The sequence below is a fragment of the Pteropus vampyrus genome, unplaced genomic scaffold (assembly GCF_000151845.1).
Source record: "Pteropus vampyrus isolate Shadow unplaced genomic scaffold, Pvam_2.0 Scaffold33, whole genome shotgun sequence".
In the NCBI taxonomy this organism is placed as follows: Eukaryota; Metazoa; Chordata; class Mammalia; order Chiroptera; family Pteropodidae; genus Pteropus; species Pteropus vampyrus.
In genome coordinates this window covers 4,310,202-4,318,135 of record NW_011888814.1, presented here as the reverse complement: position 1 = coordinate 4,318,135, position 7,934 = coordinate 4,310,202, and positions in this window count along the sequence as shown.

The window sequence follows — 7,934 nt, the reverse complement described above, 5'->3', positions numbered from 1 at the left end:
AATGACTCATCTCTGTGCAGATTCCCTTGTAATTATCTAGTCAGTATCAGCACAATAGTATCAACTCAATCCTGGAAAAGTCTTACAGGGGCAGGCTTTTATAAGGAGTCACAGTGACTTTTGGTTTCTTATCAAAAGCAGCAACAGCGTCCAGGAAATATGCAGAACTTTGCTTTCAGACAGGGAAGAAATCATTGTGTAATCGAGTGTGTTACCGGGTAGGAAAATGCTATTCAATGTCAGAAGCAGGGTTTTTTATCTTTTGAATGAGAACAGAAGATTCCGAATGGGAGAGGTCAGGAGTTCTCCGAGTCACACTTCACGTGAGCAGCGCAGAACACTGCCTCAGTACGGTGTCTGAGAAGCCCCAGAGAAACCTGTCTGTACAAAAACCCTTCCCTTTCACACTACCACACACTGAAATTCCTACTGTTTCAATTCACGTGTCAAAAATGAGCTTCCTTCGAAGGGCGGCAGAGGCACCCAGTGGAGACTTGCTCAAGGCACCACCTAAGTGCGGTAACTCCTCCCGTTAGGGAGCCCTGGAAGTCAGGAGACATCAAAAGGGCCGGAGGGGCCTCATTGATGGCAAACTCAGCCAGTCTTACTATTTTGCCAGTCTATATTCCAGTTAATGTGAACACAGAAAATAGAAAAAGAACAACTTTTACCTTTCAAAAGCCATACCAGCAAATGGTCTTTGATTTCTTGCAGTCTTAGGCTTATCTCTCCAGTTAATTGTGACAGTAAAACAATAAAGATTGAGATTTAATTTTAACTCACGTTGGTCATTCTAGGGCACTGAGTGAAGAGGATGAGCTAGAGAAATATTAATCCAGGCTGGTTACTTAACATCTGCCTTATTTTGAGAAGAACACTATCTAAGGCACCCACTCAGGACAATGAAACTCTTTAGTTATATTTTGGTTTATCGCCGGTTTCTCCTCATAGTTTTTACTCTATTGCTTTTACTCCCCTTGCCTATCATCCTCCGCAACAAGGTAAGTGAACCTGGAGAACAGGTTGGTGGATTTCCTGATTTATTTAATTGTCGTTCATTATTGCTGTGCAATTGCCTGGCTCAGAGCTGAATGAGTGGTGATCCTTTAGGGCTGAAGGAAGGATGCTCGTACATTGATCATTTTTCTCCTTCCTAGTGGTTAACGTTGGTTGATTCTCGGTGTCATTAACTAGAATAATGAAATAGTCTATTCAATCAGACTTATTCTTTTCCTGTCAACTGGATGAGAGTTACAACCCTTGAGATCTTGTAGTTCAAGTTACTAATCTCCAGGGAGCATCCTGGTTTAGCACAGCCCCTTCCCCTGAGACTAGACAGAAATGTGATACCAAGGAATGAGCTGGAGGAACAACTGGGAGTCCTGGGTACAAACCAATTCACTTGTCAGCTCTGGGGCTTGGTATGGGTCACAGAACCTCCTGGAAATTTAGTTTCCTCTTGGGATAAGAAGATGTTGAAAACATGAAATAATTTTTTTTTTTTTTTTGGTTAATCTGAAAATCTAATACATTACTAAGCTACCTTCTGGTCACTCCAGCTTGTATTCCATTTTGGTATACTTGTAAGCATTTCTCTGTTTGCTTTTAAATGTAGTCTGTCTATTAAGTCCAAATTGATAAACTCAATACATTTTTAAGCCCTTAGTAAAATGATTTAAATAAGCAGACATTTAGTGGGCACCTTCAGTATTCCAGGCATGACAAGTATCACTTACTGGTAAGAGGACAGACACTGGAGCCAGGCTTTCTGCTTTAAGTCTCAAATTTACCACGTACACGCTACATGTCCTGGGCAAGTTATTTAACCTCTCAGTACTTCTGTTTTTTTCATATGTAAGATTGGGATAGTATCGGTGTTGCTGTGAGAATTAAATATGAGTAAGTGCATTAAATATGAGCAGTGGCTGGCATACAGTAAGTGGGGCAGTGTGAGTCTCCCTGAATGTGTTGACTCCACAGCTGGCGTAACTCCCATAACCCCGTGATGCCTTTTCTGAGTAGAAGAGAACCATTCTGATGTTTTTCTCTAACGAGCATTAATCAAGGTTATGCCACTCTGGATTAAAACAGAATCGCTGTAATTATAATACCATGGGTCCTCAGAAGGTGGCCACTAATCTGAGACTCTGAGGAAAGTTCTTGTGAGCTCATGAAAAGTCTTTTTCGACTCTGCCAGGGTGTCCTCTACCTGCAAAGCTGTCAAAGGGACTGGCCTCTGCTGCCTGTAACTGTGGGTTGTCTCCTGCCAGGGGCAACCACCCAGCTGCAGCCTCCCAGGCCGGGCCTCTCCTTGCACCAAGGCCTCCTAGTACACTGTGGATGGAGGGAAGGCCTCCTCATCCCTTTTGGTTAAACATTGTTCTGAGCCCCCACATTCTTACAGAATTTCTAGTGAAAACAGCAGGCACAGTCAGTTGTTTTGGTTTGGTTGGTTTTGTTTTGCAAATTCTATGCCTCTAATCTTTCCCTCTCTTCCCTACCCCCTCTACTACCCTTGAGCACTCCTTAAGAGTCTCTGGCAACCACCAGGTGACAAATTCTTGTCTCAGACACAGGGCTCTAATCTGACTGACCACCCTCAGCCCCCTTTGAAAACTTATATCCATCCAGATTGCATCTTCTCTTTCCAACTCCCCTGGTCCCATGTCCCCTAGACCTAGCTGGATCTACCATGAGCACATCCTGGTTCATCCTGGACACCTGCTAAATTGTAGTATTTCTCCACTTAGTTTCAGCATAAGTCTGTCCTTACAGCAGAGAAAATAAGAAATTAAACTAGTTAAGCTAACTTAGGCCATGATTGCATATCATTCATGCTGCTTCTTTGACATATAAACCCATGAAACTTTGATTATCTTCCATAATTTTCAAAGAAAATGAATATAAACTCTGAAAGAGAAAACAAGTAAATAAATAAAAGGCAATGATTTCAGTGCACGATTCATTAACTTGAAAGTACATTCTTGCTAAGAAATGCAGTCATCGATTTTTTTTCAAGGTATTATGACAAGTGTATGTTAGGTCTGTGGGGAAACTAGGGGCCTGGCATTTGATGAACTGTGTTCTTCTTTCCTTTCCCTCTAATCAACTCATTTGTTAAAACTCAAATAATGTTAATAGGAGGGTTCTTTTTCCTAGAACAATAACATGATTTCATTTTTTTTTTCGGTTACTCTAAATGCATATTTACTCATTTTTAATCAACTAAAAATTAAGGAATATTATTTTAGCTGTTGCTTACAATGAAAGCAGAACTTTTTTCAGAAAAAAAACTACTTTTGGATGGAATACAGTTTAAGTAAATGCTGACTTTGATGTAGATGCAAATCAATTTATTGTTAACTAACAAGCTACTTTAAATGCATATTTAATCATTCAATCAAATGATAAATAAACTCAAAGAATATTATGTTAACTGTTGCTTACAATGAGAGCAGAATTTTTTTTCCAGATAATCTGGCACTTTGGAGGGTATAAAATTTATTAGAGGCTTACATTGACATGGATGCAAATCAGTTTATTATAACTTTCAGGTTACCAAACTGGAGAACCCTATGCTTCTAAACACACAGTAACAGAATAAATAAAGATTCAAGCAAAACAAAACATCAATTTCGCTTTATAAAAACAATAAAATTACACGATCTAGAACCAACAATGAATCATTGGCTGATATATTTTTTTTCATTTTCCTACCAGTTATTCAGTTGTTTTTATAGACTGGCCTTAACCCTTACCTTAATTCCATCTCAAATCAAAATGTGGCATCAATAATGAGAGACTTTAAGTGATTTTTCAATGTAATATTCAAAGAGAGGAGAAGAACTTAGCAGAGCATGCTTCTTTCTGTTCCGGGCATTCTGCCAAATGCTTTACCTAAATTATCTTATTTATAACCATTACAAACCAACAACATAATCACATATGTTCTATCATTCTTAATTTACACTTGAAGAAATTGATGCTCAAACACATGTGACACAACAAAGGCCATATAGATGTGTGGAAACTTGATTTGAACTTGGGTTTTGCCAGAACTCGTAATTCATGCTTTAACGGTGTCCTCCCTCCCGCCCCGACTCCCCTACCCTGTATTTTGTATTTTTAAAGGTTTACCCTCTATTTTGAAAAGTTTCATAAAGTGTAGCTTGGAATCATTTATCAACAACTCAGGCATTTCTCTTCATGATAATGTTTTAAACTGATCAAATCACAGAAGAGGTGTAGCTTAGCCATTTTCTCAATTGACCTCATGCTACTCAATATCTTGAAGGTAGAAAATTGCAGTGATTCTAACCACTGGTGATGGGTCTTGTTAACCAAAAAAGAGGTTCAGTCTGTAATAAAGAACAAAAGGCATTTATTTGAGCAAAAGAATTGCAGTCCAGGAGAGGCAGACCCAGGTAGCAATCCAAACTGGGCTCTAAAGAGAACAAAGAAAGGCAGTGTTTATAAAGGCAAAAACCACAGAATGTAATTCTTTCATGCAAATGAGGGATTGCTGGCTAGGTTGACAGGAATGGGTTAGTTCCAGTATACAAAAATGGGAGGCGAAAACTACCAAGAGGAAGTAAAGTCCATAAGCGTCCAGACAGGGGTTGTTCCAGGATGTTTATGACTCAGCCTTGAGCTTAGTTTAGCAACAGGTTTAGCAGCTTAATAGCAGTTTGGAAAACTGAGGCACAAGATGTGCACAGGCCCCACTTCCTTAATAGCCTCCTGACTCTATTTTAGAGTGACTCAACTCTCTTAGTAATGCTTATTCCATTTTTTTTTTTTCTCCATATCAGCCTATGAGAACTGAAGTAGTGGTCTTCTTATATGTATGCCATTTGCTGAATGTCCCAGCTGTACAAGCTGGTCATGTCAGTTTGTCAGGATACGATGCCCCTTGCCTTCATACCTGTGCCCAAATGCTCACCATGAGTCATGGCATTTGGTAGGCACCTAGATACCTTCTTTTCATGGAAATGATATTTTTACAACAAAGGAGAATATGACTCAGCCCAGAAGCCCATAGGCATAAATCGAATAGAAACTCAAATTTAATCCTTATGAGTTAGGTATTATTAGTCAAACTTTGCAGATTAGAAATGGAGACGGAAGCAAGTAAATAACTAAAAACATGGTTATATAGGTATTTCCAATCAACATCTGTCTGACTCGAGAGCCAGTGATCTCAACCACAAATGAACATCTGTATCTTTACAGCCTCCGTGATGGTAGTCAGCATACTCATAATACGTTGGAGTAAATGTCGCTTTGCTAATAGAATCTTATCTTTTTTATTGCTTAACACTGAATCATCAGAAAAGCCATCTTTTTAGTTGTCACGTAGACATAAAGGTAGTCTTAGTCCTTCCCCAATTAGTAGTTAGTGATCAGTAAAACAACCCTGTAATGTAATTGCTATTCATGTAAACATTTGAATGAAATTAATAACCACAATGAATTTGTCTCATTTTGGAGAGGAAATTTCTTAAATATTCCCAGATAAAAACTTGTAAAAACTGGCCTAGTCTACGTGCCACAGTTCCAGTGACATTCTCTGTATGGCATTGTTCCTTTATGACTATTTCTAGCATCTCGTTCATTTTTACTCTTCTCAGTTACTCTGTACTATTTTCTTACTTATTTTTCTAGTGCTTGGCTTTTCTTTGTATTTCTCTCTCTCTCTCTCCCTCTCTCTCTCTCTCTCTTTCTCTCTCTCTCTCTCTCTCTCTGTGTGTGCGTGTGTGTATATATATATATATATATTCCTCCAGCACCATATATATATATACATATAGATATGATAAAGATAAAAGAAGGCCAGGTTTGTTTGAGAATCAGTAAGAAGAGAAAACTGAAAAATAATATTTCAGGTTAGTAGAGTGCATTTCCTCCAGGTATATCTCACTCCTTCTAGTTTATCCAGTAATTCAGACCCCTTTTAGAGATAAGGAGACAGGGGAACAGCTACACAGAGATTGACCAGCGTTCCCTAGTTGAGTGATTGTAAAAACAAGAGCAGATTTCAATTTTCTCTGAGGTGCTTCTGGATTTCTCTAGAAAATATTTTGCGCCAGGAGAGACTTGAAAAGAGAAGAGAGTGGGAGACCGACACATCAGAGCATTAGTGCCCTTGAAGGACAGGGGTCAGGGAGGGAGAAAAGGGCTTTAAGGGCCAGCTCCGTTTCTGTAGCTGTCGTGTGCTGCCTGTTTCCTTCACAATATATTCATTTTATACGTCATGAATTTCAAAGTTAGAATAGAAATTATAATAAATAAAAGAAACAATACATAATGAGAGACTTATGGTGCTAAATCTAAATAAACTAAACAGATGGGAGAAACATAGTGCTTGTAAAGAAATGCGAACTTTAAAGGGATAAAGGATCTGGTTAGAAGGAGGAAAGTGGTAGGTTGGGAAGTCTGACAAAGAGAATGAAAATGAGTGGGAGAGGATTTAAAAAGACTACAAGTGAAGGAAGAGGGAGGGGACAATTTCCAAGAAAACATAAAGAACTTTTAAGGGGCCAAGTCAAGTAATTAAATCTATTAATAGAAACAGTTGATATCATTTTAAATGTTGGTTTAAAACATTATAGGGATTAAGATAAGGGTGGAAATGCTGTAAACTCTAAGAAAAGTGAATATTTTAGACACAAGAAAGCGTTAAAATTATGGAGGGCAAGAAAAAGAAAAAAAAATAGAAATCATGCTAATAATACTGTGGTAAATGAACAAAACCAGAAAATCCAAATCTGATATATTTTTATCTCATGAATATTTTATGAGAAATTGCTAAGCCCGAAGTGTTGTGCTAAGTAAACTGTGGGATCTTAGCAGGAGTTTAATGTTTCTGCTCTTAAGTGGCTTGCATGACTGCTGAAAAGTCAATATATACTATGGCAAACATTCATGACAAAACAAGGTTATCTATAAGCATACACCAGATGATTTAAACAAATCATTTGTGTTATAGACGTGTAATTAACAAGTAGATAAACCTCTAAGTACTCATCAGCCTCCAGCCCCTCCATTCCCCCAACCACACACAGTTCCACTTGCCCACGACCTGCTGATCCTATTTCCCTTCTCTCAGAGAATCTGGTACCCTTCACCCCATTTCCAGGCCTGAAACCCGGGTGTCATATCAGATGCTTCAGATATTCCTAAACCCCAATCACTCAGTCTTAAATCCCCACAATGTACTTCTCCATCTCTGTTCCTGCTGGCACTGCTTTCCTTGAGGCTGACTTCATCTCTTTCTTTCATAGACCATTTTCATACTCTTTCCCCCAAAGTACTATTTTTAAAATGCCAACCTAGTCCTGATAGATCCCTGGTCAAATTTGTCAGTGACTCCCTTTTGTTTACATGGGGAAAATATCTAAACCAAAAGCATATACACTGATAGATCTTTAAGATTTTGCTATTTATTTATCCTAACAACCCTTTCCAAAGCCCCTAACGCCTACCTACCTATTCACATTTTCCACATTAGCAATATTTCCCTATTTGTGGACCCTAGAATACCCATGGCCAGTGCCTCCCTGTCTTTGCACAAGACGCATCCTCTTCCTGGAATGCCCTCTTCTCTTGCTCTGTTCTTGGGACAGGCAGCTCAGGCTGTTATATAAACTGAGTATTATCCTCCATATTCTCATTGCATCATGGATACATTGGCTTCTACTAGAGTATGTACTTCATTTTTCTTTTATCTTGGCTCCTCCTCTAGACTGTAAATACCTCAAAAACATGGAACATATTTAATTAGTTTCCTCCAGCACCAAACACAGTGCCCTAACATGGTAGACTGTTGATAGCTATGCTGAATTAATGGACTGATGATGTCTCATGGCAGAAGGACATGGAGAATAAGCCAGATCTTGTAGGAAGGATAGGATGCAGGAGACAGAAGGTGATGA